Source organism: Archocentrus centrarchus, chromosome 6, assembly GCF_007364275.1.
Source record: "Archocentrus centrarchus isolate MPI-CPG fArcCen1 chromosome 6, fArcCen1, whole genome shotgun sequence".
NCBI classification, from domain to species: Eukaryota; Metazoa; Chordata; class Actinopteri; order Cichliformes; family Cichlidae; genus Archocentrus; species Archocentrus centrarchus.
In genome coordinates this window covers 8,941,698-8,957,621 of record NC_044351.1, presented here as the reverse complement: position 1 = coordinate 8,957,621, position 15,924 = coordinate 8,941,698, and the positions used below count along the sequence as shown (strand labels likewise).

The 15,924-nt window shown below is 41.2% G+C and overlaps 1 protein-coding gene across 1 annotated transcript in view; it reads right to left on the bottom strand.

Annotated features, from left to right (window-relative positions):
- Window positions 1–15,924, bottom strand: part of mgat4c (mgat4 family member C) — a 103,525-nt gene that overhangs the window by 23,588 nt on the left and 64,013 nt on the right. The window lies entirely within an intron of this gene.

Genomic DNA, 15,924 nt, shown 5'->3' with positions numbered 1-15,924 from the left:
GCAAGATACTACCAGGCAGGGCATACATGGAAGAAAGTAATCAAGTGCTGTATACAGGAACATCTGTGCCAAGTATGGCCTGGAAGTTCTGAGCCCCCCCCCCCCCCCCCCCCCCAGCCCCATCCTAAAATAAAAAATTTAAAAAAAGGTGGTTGAATGAGCTAAGTTCCTGTGGGACTTCCAGATACAGACCAACAAACTGGTGATGGCTAACCAACCGGAGACAGTGATGGTGGACAAGCAGAGGAAGGCAGCCGCAGTGACATGTAGCAATACCAAGTGATGGCAACAGCAGGAAAAAGGAACACGAGAAGCTCTGACAAAGACCAAGGGCTGAGAGAAGAGTTAGAGAGGATGTGGAAGGTGAAGGTAATTGTGGTCCCTGTGGTAATCAGGACACTCAGGGCAGTGACCTCAAACTGGGAGAGTGGCTCCAGAAGATTCTAAGAACAACATCCGAGATCTCTGTCTCTGTCTGTGCTAACGTTTCCTTTTCCATAAGAATTAATCCGATGTTCAACATTTATTCCACATGACTTTTCTCCCAGGTTGTTCACGCCCCACCTGTCATGAGCCTATGCCCCACCAGTGGGGTGCGCCCCACAGTTTGAGAAACATTGCTGTAGGTGAACCTGCGGAAGGATCATTACTGGAGGGTCTCTCGCATGGTCTGCTTGGCATCTACCCGCACATGGGCAGCAGTGTACACAGCATCCTATCTACTATTCTGTGAGTGTTGAAATAAACGTGCTACCATTTTGTGTCGCTGTGGCTGTACTGCATGAATCTACTTAGATTTTTTTTTTTTATCATGCTATTTGGACCTTTTGCCTTCATTCACACTGGGCATAGAATGGACGTATGGATATGGATGAACATACCCATCCACTTAATCCCCAGAAATGGTGAATTTCTAATTTATTCTGTTCTTTCTTTCTTTTGTTTCCAGTTCCATTCAAGGTGATTTTGCCACTCTTAACTATGTCTGTGTGGAAAAAGTGGATTTAGAGATTTTTGTTAAAAAGGAGAGAAATTACTATATTTACATTTTTGAAAAAAAGGGCAGTTTGTTCTCAAAATAATAACCTCATCATCGCCTGTAAAATGAAATCACTGAACTTTTATTATAGGAGCCTGATAAAAAAAAATCCTCTATAAAAAGAACAGTTCAAGGTGGATTTAGAGGGTTTTGGCATCAAAAACCTTTTCATTAGTTCTCATTATATACAAACATGTAGTCAGGTCATTTCAACAATTACCTGCAAAGAGCAGTTCAGAAACTAGTGCAGCTGATGAGGGAACATGAAGGAGGGGGTGACTAACAAAAATAATACAGCGTAAGCGCAGGTTTTACATGTATTTCACTCTGAAAAAAGTGTGGCAGTTAATATAAATGAGAGGAGGCTGAAGAAAAATCAATATGGTTTTCTATAAGGGTAAATTTGTCTGCTAGAAATTGCTGAGGACTGTGTGAGGTCCTGAGAACTGAGATTCAGGTGGAGCAAATTAGAAAACTATTCAGCTGTATAAACCAAACACCAAACATTTTTTTAACCATCAGATCCCGAGCTGTCCATGTCACAGTCTGTGGGATATGCTGACCATTGACACAAGAATAAACTTAATACAAGAGACTTGACACAAAAGGGAGGAACCAACTCTAAGGCAATGGCGAACTAGGAACAAGCTACATACACTAAAAGGCGAGCGCATGCAACAATATAAACATTAAACAATCCTGGAATCAAAGAGAATCCTTCAACGCTGGAAAGTCAAAAGTCAGAAACGCTGGGTCAACTGACCCAGTATCATGACAATCTATGTGTTAATAGATACTGTTATTGTGCCCCGTGCACGCATTACTCTTGTTTTTTTGTGCAGGCCGTGTTAGGCTGCAGGTACCTATAAAAGTCTGACACACTAACAGCTGCATCCAATTTGGTATATATGGCTCGGACAGAGATAAGTTAAAAAACTAAACTACATCAACAAATACCCAGCATTAATGGCATTGTGCGCTTTTACACAAGTGACTCAGTGCTGTCTAACTTCAATGCTCGAATGAGTCAGGATCTGACAGTAAATGATATTTTGCGTTCTTCTGCACTCTGTGCAGCTGCAACACAGATTTCAGGATTACACGGTGGAATAGTTTGTCATAAAGCAGCTCACCTCTGGATGAATCCTGCCTCCACCCGAGCAGTCAGATATATCCGTAACTGTGACGACAACTCTGTGAAAAGCGGTAGAGTTCAGAAATGACAGGAGAATAAGTGAGGGAGATAGACAGCCTTAAAGTTAGAGAGAAAGGCAACTATCCCACAGGAAAGAATGAAAAAGGGAGAGAAGACACATCCAGGGAGGCGAGAGCTGAGAAATGATGAAGCTGGTCAGACAGACAGACAGACAATCTAATATTTGATCACTTTTGCTCTGTTATAGCTGAATAATGTAAACTTGCCACTGTGGTGAAACAGCCTTAGAAACAAATTACAACTCAAACCTTTGAGTGCATGCGGGCGTACGTGTAACCGATGCACTCTGCTACCTAAACAAATAGCACTACGCCTCTGTTGATGAGTGAAAAATCCATCCATGACATCATAAAAAGCCAGCAACAGATGACAGGAAGCGAATGATTATGACAGATTTTACTATAATCGACTGTACTGTGTGCTGCCGAGGACTGAGATATATTAGCCGGAGAACTGAACTGTGAATAACAACCGTAAATGCTATGATTCCATAAATAATTTGCAGAAAGCTTTCAGAGGTTGCACAATAGACGTAAAATAACCTGAAACATAGTAGTTCAAGAGAATTTGATCTATTGTGGTTTAAAAAAAGGAAAAATTACATGCATGTTTCTCTTCTTCATATAATGAAACTTTTGCAGTGGAAGTTCAGAGCTACTAACTACGCTTTCTAAAAAACAAAACAAAAAAACAACATACTTTTAATAGTCACCATCCAATAAATATCATTCCACACTTTGGTAACTAAATTATTGTGTCATGTTCCCTATGACATCTGATGTAATTCATCCCTCTCTTTTCTGTGCTTCCTCCCTCCCTCAGACATTAAATTAGATTAACGTCTGAGCTTTGGGTAGGCTAAAGATATGGACATTGATCCATTTAACCCCATCCACAGCCCTCTTACCCTCAAACCCCTTTTTCCAGTAAATTATCTTGAATCAAACCTTGTTTTTGATGTTAATGAGACATGTCTTCACAAAAGAAATTAGCCCACATTCATCAGAGCAGTGGCACATGAGCAGAAAAACAAGACAAGTGTTTTCCTTGCTGATATGTAGAAATTATAGTCTTGTCAACAGAAATTCAGACTGTTCAATTAGACAGTAGGCTCCCTCCTGCACGCGAGCAGCACAGCAATGATCCAACTGAGAGGAGAGCTGGCTGGTTAACATTGCTTGTCACGTCTGAGGTCCCTTATCTCTGGGTAATGCCACTCAACACTAAAGGGGCCTCGCAGCCAACTGGTTCCAATTGATTTAGAGAGCATCAAAAACTCAGCACCTTTATGAAAGGAAACACCAACCTGGTTAAAGTACTCAGTGACATAGAGGCAGCGTCTATCCACCCTGCTTAGTTTAAACTGCCAACATTGCTTTGAGACGCTAACTGCTGACATTTTAATAAAGACAAAAACGCAACCTCAAGGGCTCCATTCAGAGACAAAGGGTCAAAAGCTGGACCCGAGCACTCACGAGGCGAGAGAGAACAGTATGAACTGTGAAGTCTATTTTTTAAACGTTGCAATTAAAGCCATTGTTCTTCCGCTGCCACTGCTGTATAGACTCATAGGTGGCACAGACATGCTAGAAGATAAAGAGGCACAGATGAAAGGTGAAAATGTAAAAACCTCATAAATCACGAAGCACAAGCTCAGATGCCTTGTCACCTACCTGTTCTCTTGAATTCAAACTACAATTATTGAGCTTTTACACAAACAAGGTGACATTTGCATTCTGCCTTTCTGTAACGTGTTTTTTTCGAGAGGCCATTTCAGCACTGAAAAACAGAGCTGCTGATACTGTGAACTGTACCCTTGGCTCTGTCAGCCATGAATAAACCACGCTGCGCTATCGTGATGAAGGAGTCAGCGTCTCCCACTCATCGGCACACAGGGTCTGATGCTCTGTCTGTTGAGCCACTGTCCCAGCATTGACTGCTGGTTGTAATTCTCTGCAGAGATTGCAGCTGACAATCTTCAGCTTGCCAGGCACAAAATCCTGTTTATCTGTCAGGACGAGCGGCTGTAGCCCACCATTTTCTCCCAGCTCTGCCTGTAAGCTCTCTGGGTTGACAAAGTCTTTGACAACACGAAGACAGAAAGACAGGGCTGATAGCAAAACTGGCTGTGCCATCAACGCTCCTGACACCAAGACGTTCGGTCAGTTGTGGCTTACCCGGGCAGCACAGGCTCAAACTCAGAGGACTAGATTTGACTTTCATGTACTTTTGAAATAAGTCTCTGGGGTTATCTCTTTGTCTACTGTATAATAAACTGGGGTACTCCAAACTTTTCAAACTGCAAGAAAGTTTGGGGCATCTTCTCACTGTCTTAGATGTAACTCTTTCTTAATAAGCACAGGTTTCTTTTTCAGTGGTTGCCAAATGACTTCACATCATCCAAACTCTGTTATGACACATAGTGTTTGGAAGCTATAAAAAAAGTAAAAAGTGCCCACAAAAGGTCTTGAGACTACTTTAGAGACAATCAGCATGTTCATGTAAGAAGGACTCAAGACACAGGGATTACAGAGAATAAAATATGGCAGAAGAGGACAAATGTGTAACTGGGAGAGAAATGCCAGTTGGGGCTGCGTTGTGAGCCAAGGTGCCAGTGAAGAGTGAGAGGGGAGTGTTGATGGGCTTGCTGGGGGGAAAGGAGTGATGTGAGGCTAAGGTCGGGCAGATGGTGGCTGATAATGAGGGCGTAGAGGTGTAGGGAGGAAAGAAGCCGTGCTGTTGTCAGGCTGGGGCTCGGCAACAAATGGTCTGCACCGAGTTCAGAATCAGTCAGACTGAGGGAAAAAGAATATGAGAGGTAGAGGGTTGGAATGGAAGAATAGGCGCTGTGATGAGAGTGAGCCCGGTAGCTCTATGCAACCTTTAACGAGCACACCTATCATCCCATGATGCCTGCACTCGGAGGTACCGAGCAGTCACCAAATGTGAGAAATATTCAAGAATTCACTGTCTTGAAATTCTTAATTTCCTTTGGGTACACTCACTCCTGGAATCCTTTACAAGTGTCTTGACCTTCCCTTCATTAGTAAGTTGAGATTAATGCATAATTAACAAGAAACAAACGAGTTTATGCTAATAAAGCGGTAGGAAGTGTGACATGGAGAGTGCACATTTCTATGCTCTTGAGTCTGGCCAGTGGACGACGTTTCATTTCCTGCCCACATACTTTATCAGATCATTTTGGGGGAAATACAGCCGAGTTTTGCTATCTCGAACAGCAAGCTAGGAGTAAAAACGGCAACTAGCGATAACAACAGGAGACACATGTAACAGGCAGAAAGAAAATGGTTTGAGGTGGAAAAATAATCAGTGTATAGTCCTCAGAAGCCACATAATCATGTAATAACTGCACATCTAAAATCTCTTTGTAAGCCAGCCTAAAAATGTGAAAAAAAGAGTAAAGGATGTCTCATAATCTTAGATGTCAGAATTTGTGCTGGCAGAAAAATATGCACCTTACCAATTTCTCTTTAACATTCTGATAGGATTTCCACTTACTCGTAGTAATTCTTTAGGTAAAAAAAAAAAAAATAGCATCATAAATTCTCTTTTTAACAAATATTTAGATTAGGCTACACATATGTACAAAAAGGAAAATGTGTGCTTTATTAAGTCCCCCACCTCCCACTCCTCTTTCTGCCTCATTTGGTCATGATGACAGTTGACAAGCTCTGCTGATTTTTTTCATTAACAGCTCATATCATCACCAAAGTGTTGGTGGTACACAGGAAATGAGCGCTCATATCAATATCCTGGGTGACATCTCACACACAGTGCATCACAAACAGGCATCAATTCTGACGCAGAGTCCCAAGGGTGAGGTATTGATCATCCCGCATTATCATTATTGATTTACAAGCCAAATCGGGATGGGGCGGGAAGGAGGGCATCAAAATCAGCCACTATTTAAGTCCATTTATATCAAAAAACTTGAGTCCCCGTGTTTGCTAGTGATTCTGTGAGCTGTCAACGACCATGACGAGATTAAATATTTTCATGATGTGAGGCATTTCATCATCTCTTGTGATCTCACTGGAGAATCACTGTATCACAACAGAAAATATAATTAGAAGACTCATCAATGCAGCGCTTGATTTGTTTTTCCTTTAGGATAGTGTAGGGGAAAGCTAACAGGATTCTTGATCTTCATTTATGACACTGCATCTGATATACAGGGATGCTCCTGGGGCTTCTGAGTCAATATCAGTATCAGTTTAAAACCTTTCATTAAGGTAGGTATAACACTTCAGTGGCTACCTTATTTTCTCCTTTATCTTGGAGGCTGGAAGGAGGAAATAAAGCACAAGCGAAAGCCTCGGCTCCGTACGGGATAAAATCTATTCTCTATTATTGCACTGCCATTGCTTGAGGGCCGTCAAGCTAAAGGTAATGGCATTGCTGGTGATAAATTTATGGCTGAGCTGCTCCATGTTCCATGAGGGATATAACGGGCTGGGAATTGTCCAGATTGTTCGAGTCACAACTAAAATGACAAATGACCCTCCAGTGACAATCAACAACGTCATTTACAATGTCATTCAAATGACTAAGTATGCTGTAATGGCAGTCAACGCATTATATTTACACAATGCTGCATAAATAGACGGGCTGTACAGCGAGCTGTCAGTAAGACAAGAGAGGAGTTGATCCCAATGACGTGATGCCAGTTGCTTTGGAAACTTTACTTAACAGAACGGCCCGTGATGGACAATGGAACACCTGGACATTATTCCTAACTGACATATGGACCCTTGGTCAGAACCCCTCGGCAACAATTTAATACACTGGGCACCCTTTAGTGTGATTTATTTTTCAGTGTGCAGTATTAATTCATTTAACTCAAACCATTATATGATGGCTAGATCTACCCAAACAACAAGTGTGACATCCAAAGTAAAAAGCAAGTGAAAATAAAACCAAACTTAACAGGCGGTACAAATTACGGTCTCTGTTTGGTGATTTTGTGGCACTTTTAAAGGCTCGCTGTCAAATATTGCAACAGTCGGTACATTGGTCAGAGATGGCAGCAATTTATGTTACCTTGGGATTGAGACGAGTTTGGTTCATTCTACCAGCTCTGAACGGGCTGGACAGTTTTCTAATCCATTCATTGTCTCCTTCCTGCCAACCCCGACAGTGAGACACTCTGTGCCGATTAATCAATACTTACGGCTGAAGTAAGCTGGCAGTGGTTCAGCACAGCTAAGCTAATGGGGTACTAAAATGGCTCCACATTTCCATCTTTTATAGGGCATAAGACCGTCTATTAAAACAGGACATGGTTCCTCTAGGACCTAACTTTTGTCATCATATACTAAATAATAATTGGTTTACCAAAGGTTAATTGCTCAATAGATACTAGGCCATTGGAATTTAATTGTGCTGTTAAATGCCTCAGTTGTAGCTTATGCTTTTGTAATAGCTCATTTGACTTGGAATGAATGGAAACACTGTGGATCCCCGATGACTATTAAAGTTGCTAACTGTTGCAAAGAGTCTGTTCAGATTTGACACACTGTATCAGTAGTTCATTCTCTAAATAATAATTTGAGTTTCTTAAGCTGAAAACTCTCAAAGCACTATCTTTTATTTAGTAATTAAGCGCTTTGCATGATTTGTTTTCTGCCTTTCCAGCTTTTCGTCTAGTCTTAGCAGTGGTAGACATACACAAGTCAGCGAGATCAGCTGCACATGGGAGCTGTCTTTCCCTCAGCAGATAATGGGAGCATTAAAATGCCAATCTGGGATTTTCTAAGTACATCAGTTATGCATATTAATTCTTAAATTTCTCAGCACTATGGGTTTTATGGTACATGTAAAATATCTGCTATCCTTTTGTTTTTGTTCCAAAGAAGTTTCATATAGACTGCTGTATGTCTCCAGTGTCTGCAAATATAAAGATAAATGGTAAAGACCTCCTTCCTTTAATGCCCTTGATTAATGTCTCAGCAGGTCACTATTGCCCTTTAAGAGTGAAAAAAGAAAAATACTCTGTGTCATTATCCCTCTGTTTGTTTTTTGTTAGATTAAGAATGAGGTGTATAACATTGAACTGTGAACACCAAAAGATAAAAAATATAAGAGATATAGTTACATATTTGGGAGCTTTTGTCATTTAAAAAGTAGGTTTTCAACTTCCTGTGCAGTGCCAAGGGAACACTTTCAAGGTACATCCTGTCAAGAACACAACATAATGGAGGCTTTATAAATTATAAGGACAGCTTCCATTCCCACTATCAGCTTATTTCAGAGGCTGAGGCAGTGCTGTATCAAATGAACCTGGAGCAGTCGTCTCATTGCTGTTTATCAACCATCCCCTGGCAGTTCTGCTGGAAAAGCAGACTATCAAGTAAACTAAAACGTAATTACTTTGTTTATGTTCTTCCTCTGCCCTGCCTCCAAGGACAGATCCGACCTAATTATGACAACTGAGTGACAACTGCATTTTTGTTAATATACCCAAACATTATGCGACTCAATTAATATTGACCAAATTAATACTATCAAATAGTTCAGGACACTTAAGCTCTGAAACAAGGTAACAGACACAAGTTAAACAAATAAGCCACAACATTAAAACCACCGGTCTAATATTGTGTTGGTCTCTGTTGTGTCATCAAAATATCTCTGACTGATCCTTTTGGTCTTGTGGGTTGCGGGGGTGGCATATCTGTGCTCTCACGCATCCGGCAAATCTTAAATTAGTGGGGGGGGGGGGGGGGGGGGTTTGGAGGCCGAGGTAATGCCCTCTGCTCTTTGTTGTGGTCTTCTTGAGTAGTTTTTGTGGTGTATTATCCTGCTGAGGAAGGCCGGGCATCCCCATGTCAGTGGTTTTAATGTTGTGGCTGACTGGTGCGTATAAGGACCTGGTAAAGTGTTAACAGTTGACTACTTACTGCACATCCAAATGAAACTTCTTTAGAAATACCTTTTTCAAGAAAATGCGTATTGTTGCTAAATTAGAGCACAGTTAAGAGACCGAACCCTTCAGTAAATGTGCCACAGAATGTGCCAAAGGCGACAGTAAACTGACCGTGTTTACTGATTTTCTCTGGTGTTCTAATGGCAGATTTTACTTTTTTTTTATCCCGTGTAAGATGTGACGATAGGGCCCTATGACAGCTGGGATAGGCTCCAGCCCCCCCGCGACCCTGAAAAAGGATAAGCGGAAGCGAATGGATGGATGGATGGAAGATGTGACGATATTGATTGATGCTGTATTACTGGCAAAGAGACACTAAGGAAAAATTTCATTTGCCTTTTCACAAACCACAAAACACACTTTAGCAATGTGGGATCTTTTGTCTTCAAATACCATTTTCAGTGTAAACAGTCATTTCTCACACACCGATGCTGGAGTCGCACCCGGCACATCCTCTGAGCACAGGTTGCCACCATCGCTGACAGTGGTTTTCTTTATTCTCTTCTAAGTGACATATGTCACGATTTTACTTTGTTCCCTGTATTGTATTGCTTGTGGTGTTTCCATGATAAAAGCAATTTCCTCTGTCGTATCAACACAGTCTGACACACAAGAGCAATAACAGGTGAATTTTTCATTTTGATATATACTTCTTTCTATCGCTTTAAAGGTTTCCTCTCAAACAAACCACCGCCAAGCACACAGCGCAGCCGAGACGTCTGTCTACATACCCTCTAACATCTTATCGAGGCAAAACAACCCCCTGAGGCCTAGCGCATGATTGCGGCCGCTGAAATTAGATTAACCGTCAGCTTACTGCTGTGTTTGTTGTGAGAGATCCAGCTGCCAAACATTTGACAAGAATGTCACATGGAAAACGGCCACAACTCCGGCGAAGCTGTCAACCCTGGCATCTGACCTCTCAGTGCGTCTGAGCAGCAACAAGTGCTTTCCATCTCCTCTGACTGCTCAACCTGTCAATCTGCGTATTCAAAGGTTTCCCCTTTCTCCAGGAAAAGCTCATTTTCCCTTCCCCCTGGCCCAGTCACTCAGTGTCACTTCAGTTTAGATTTCACTGCCTCCCTGCAGCCTTGCACTAAAGCTCCTGCGGTGGGAGTTTTGTCTGTTGTTGTGGACCTGCTGTCCAATTAACACTGTGGGGGACAAGGGATTAAAAAAACAACTTTCCGCCGAGGAGCTGGCCTCGTGTTTCTGGCCTATGTTGACACATAGCAGAAAAACTATCTTCCCATTGAGTCTTTCTAAATGTGCATTATTAAAAAGCAATATTTTTTGTAAAACAAGAAAATAACATTTAGACACAGGAGAAAGCAAAATAGCTTAGAGCAAAGTAAGTATTAGTGATCAGTTATGTGGACAGATTTTCTTTCTTTTTTTTCCCAGTTTTAAATGATCTGCACCCAGATGTCCGCTGGTGAGCTGCCTGTTTACAAGACTCCTGTTAGGCCTGTGGTCTGCCAACATCACAGAGGGGTTGAATCTTAATATAGGCTGATGCTTGTCTAGCTTCCAATCTGCTACAGATTGCAGGGCTGTCTGAGAGAGAAATGAGAGACTGGTTCTGCCACAGAGATTTCCTCAAAGACTGCTGGATTAGGAATTCACAGGAGCCACTGCTTCTGCGAGAAGGCAACCCCCTTTTCCCCGCAAATCAATTCTAATTTTGCTCTCCATGTCAATATCCTGCTCATGGCTCACTTTCATTTAAGCTTACTTGTTGTTTCCCATTATCCAGTCTTTTAGCTTTGTTTACGTGATAACAACTTCCTGGTTATCAAGTAGTGAGATGACATGATTACATTAAGCAAAACTGTCCTTTGTTGGAATGTGCACAGCAAACATCCTCAATCCCTTCAGTTTCATCTTGAAGTATCTGGATGGATGGGAACCTCTCCGTCTCTTTTGGTCAATTAGAAAGTGTGGTTCTTTAAGAATGTCCCTCGAGGTTTATTCATATGTACTGTCCTCCTATGCATGGTTCCCAGCATTCTGCAGGTAGATTGCATTTTTTCTTGGCCTTCACATCACCTGTCAAGTTACCAGTGTGAGTGAATGTTATTGCAGCAGAGAAATTGCCCGAGGCAACATATTAAAACAGGGTCACAGGCTAGCTTTCCCCAGGGCTCCTTGTCAAATTTTCATTTTGATGTAACAAGTATGTTTCAGGTGAGGGTGAAATGTATGTGGAGAACCCTCTCAGAAATGATCATATTTATAGTCTGGCTGCATCAATAAATTAAATGCAGATACTCTAATTGACCTTGTAAAAATAACCCTGCTGTTTCGATTTGTATTTTTTGGCAGCACCCAGTGGAGTTTAGATGAAGACACCTGAACAGATGAATTTGGTTTCTTCTGTATTCAAAAACTTGTCTCACGCATATCTTCCAACTTTTCAAAATCCGATCAAATCATTGTTGCTTATCCTTTGCACACTTGCTTTGCATCACAGCTCATCAACGACAGAAGATGGAAGGCAGAAAATGCATAAATATTCAAACAGTCTAAGTTAGGGCTGCACGATATTGGAAATTAGTGCGATATGCGATATGGAGGTCTAGTATTGCGATAACGATATTGTCGCGATATTTTTTCTTTTTACCTAAAAATGCAATATACATGACCAATAAGAAAAAAAAAATCTATAAAATGTATACCAACAACAAATATGCATTTCAAATGTTGCATTTATTCAACATATAAACAAACATGTTCACATGTTTGTTTGTTTTTCATTTAAATGTTATAGTACATTAGGGCTATATGTCTTGAGAGTAATTTTTTATCTTTAACACTTACCAATTGCCAGATGCAGGCGATGGCCAAAGCACTGCACTCTGAACCAGTTGTTGACCTCAGCAGCCTTCACCACGTTCGCTCCGTTATCTGTTGTGATGGCCACTTGTTTGTGTTTGGGCAAGTTCCAGTTGTTCAAAACATCCCGCAGGGCAGCAGCAATGTTTTCACCAGTGTGTGTCTCGGGGAAGTATGCTACTTATAGGCAGCGTGTAATGAGCTCAAATTTGCATGTCAAAAAGTGCACGGTAAAACTTATGTATGGCTCAGTGGTTCGACTGGACCACAAGTCAGTAGTGCTAGCATAAAAATCCACTTCACTGAGCTCTGCCTTCTCATAAGGAGCGGCAGAAGCGAAACTATCATTTATGTTAGTTTGTGAACTTGCCTTTCGTTTGCTTGACTTTACCGGAGTAGGCTGTGGGTTTTTAGATGTTAAATATACGTTGTAAAGTTCCTTGTGGTTGTATTGAAGGAGGTTTGTCGTGTTTCCTCTTGACATAGCCACGATTTTTCGGCATGACTTGCAAAGAACTTGTGTCTGTGACTCGTCCTGTGTGGAAAAACCGTAGTCGTCCCAAATGCTCTCTGTTTTCGTCTCGCTCGTCTCTTCAATTCCCGCCATGCTTGTTTTCCTTCTGTGTGTGTACGTGCTCCCTGCGCCGCTGAGAGCATGTGCTCGCTCTGGCCAATAGCGACGCGGCACCTTCACATTTAAGGTCGGGCGGGGGATTGGTCAAAGTTGCGGACATTAAAGAAAGACGTGATTTATACATTAAATAATTTTAGAAATTATCGCCGCATTTTTTAGATATGCCTATCGCACGTGGCCAACTATCAGCCGATGACGATATTTTTTCGATTGATATCACATCAAAGAAATTTTAGAGCTGCATCGTATCCTCTGGCTACCTTATCCTACACAAAACACATAAACCAGTAATTACAGTAACATACATGTAGGATGAAAGGATGGGGGGGAGGACTTTAGGGGGTGACACTGGTGCCAAAAAGAGCTGGCCAAACTAGAACTAAAATGAGCAGATGTGTCTGCTATCAAATGGCAAAATGCACCTATCAACCCCATAATCACAAAACTGTCCTCAACAAAGGCAGCTAATGCTTTTTCGTCATTTCCAGTAGTCACAGAGTAGAAAATTACCTGGCAAGGGCTCATAGTTATGTACCTGCTTCAGTAGCACCTCTGCCCACTCATTTTGTTTGCCGAAGCCCATTTCTGGGTCCTCTGACTCACCGTGTTTTATCAAATTTTCTGGATGGTAGCTTTTATCACAATAGCACTAATCACACCCTTCCTCAAGCCACATTAATGTGACACTAAATAGAGACGACATTGCAAGTGGGGAAACTCAACATGGATGTGAACTATAATTTGGAACTGAATGGATAACAGAGGGGCCTCCAAATCAATATGGTGTGCCAAAACACCCTTTGCTTAAGCCATCCAATTAAATTCATGTCAAATTAGGTTCTGTTTTCAAAGGATTACGTTTTCTCAGATTGGAGAAGAGCTTCAAAACAGGAAAATATCACTTGAAACACACCACAGATGCAATACTACACAAAGATGTTTTAACCAGTACCCATGTCAAAAGGAGACCGCACCCAGCAGGTGCACAACGACCTTTGTGAGAGTAAGAGACTTCCTTGACTAGAAGAACAGAACAATGGGCGCACGCTCTGTCCCAAATACTTTGTCTCAAGAATACCTAATGCACTACTTAGCTGGAGAGAGGCAAGATAATAAAGCTCAGTCAGGATCAGTGAAGGCAGCCTCCACTGACTCTACCCCCATTGTTGGATGCCTCGCTCCCTGGGAGTCGCTGTATGTTATCAGTGATCATCAAAGGCACTGTCAGGAAAGTGTGGAACTGGGGCTTCCACAGACTGTCCGAGACACTAGACACATTCAAATGAGACAGCCTTATTAATTCTTCAAAAGCCACACAGCTTCGTTTTCCCCAAGACTCATTTTGGTACATTTAAGGATGATAAAAACTCAGTCAGGGAGCTCTCCCGCCTCTTTCTGCTGTCTCTTTCTTTCTCACACATATATCATACATAATGCAGGCACATGCATTCAGCTGATCTCAAGTAGATACTAATTCTTGCTTTAAAATAGCTGTCATGTTACAAAGCATTTTGTCAAAACGGAAACAAGGACAATTCAGGGACAAAAAAAAACACACACAGTGGTGGTTGGCTATGCATCTTTTTCACTGCAAAGGTTTTTGCTTTATTCTGCTGTCAGCAGCCAAATAGTGGGGTCAGACTGATCTCAGTAATAAATGTGTTTATGATATAACCATGTATCGAGAGGGCCAGTGCTGGAGACAAAGTGCGTGTTCAGAAAAAAAATGAAAAAAAAAACAACAGAAAGTTTAAAGGACAGTAATTTACTTCAGTTTCTTCTAATACAGTTGCTGAGTTGACTTGTGAAAGAGACAAAGTTGTTAATTCTGGAAAACGAAGCTGCCAATTTCTCTCCAGCTAATAAGAATTGTTTAACTGGAAGAAAATGGAATCTCAGACAATAGGAGCCGTTTTAATGGAAGAGAACGGGAGGACAAAGCTTTAAAATTAATTATAACTTTTTTGCATTTCCTCTATATTGCTACACGTCAGATTATATGTGGAACATCAAAAGCTTTAATTATCTTAATTGCTTGTACAATTGCAAGCAGGAAAACTCCTTGAAACCAAAGGAAAATGCGAGTGTTTCTGTGGCAAAACTAGTCGTTAAAATGCACATAATTTGAATGTTATATGAGAACCTTAATTGGTGAATTCATGGCTATCAAGGGACCTTCTTCATTACAATTCAAGAGGCTCCTTCATGGTGGCCATATTTTCACATAATGAATGTGATGCTTTTCCTCACTCACTGCAATAACTAATTGGACAGACTGCCTGATCACCCCCGCTCTTCCTACACAGTTAAAATTAATATGGCAAGTGTTGTGCTTGGAATCAACAACCTGAACATGAGAAATACATGTTTACTCTACACAATAACACACCAGGTTAACAGCAAGTAACCTCTACATTAACTGGGGTTTCAAATGTATAACTTTCCATATCCAGCAAAGAATTCTAAGATAAAATAAACCAAGCGGGACAAAAATTAGTAAAGCAAGCATTTATTTTACTTCATAAAACTGCCTTTCATTTACCAACATTTTGCATACTGTAATTTTGTGAGAGAAAAAAAAAAGTGGAAAAGTGTGAACTAATTGCCCACCAATTAGCTCATATAATTTTTTATTACAATAATACTTTCATTAAATTGTTTTGCATTTACAAAATGATGGAACTGATATGATGCAACCAACAAAAGAGGACAAGGTGCTTCCATAAGAGGGTGAGTAGCAGCCAGGTGCTGCTAAACAAATACACTTCATTAAATGCTTATCAGCAAGTGTGACCACCTCTATAACAGCTGTGTGGGTTAACACAATGTCACAATCTTCCAGACCATCAGACCGTGCAGTGCTCAGAGGAATTGCATAAAACCAAGAGCTACATCTCAAACTCAGTTAGTATGTTAAATGTTAATATTTGTGACAGTGAAACTGTCGAGCACGGTGGTGGAGAGGTGATGATTTGGGCATGTTTTGCAGACACAATCACGAACTCCTCGGTATTCCAAAGTATTCCAGAATTATCTGTCTCACAGCTAAAGCTTGGTCCAATTTGGGTCAGTAGCAATTAAATTATACACATATCTGCACAGAGCGATTTAAATAGATCATGCACAATGATCCCAAATTTTACAACACAATGGCTGAAAAGAATCAAGGTGCTGCAGCAGCCCAGTCAAAGTCCGGACCTCAATCCGACTGAAATACTGTGGCAGGACTTCAAGAGAGAGCTGCGCATGAATGAATG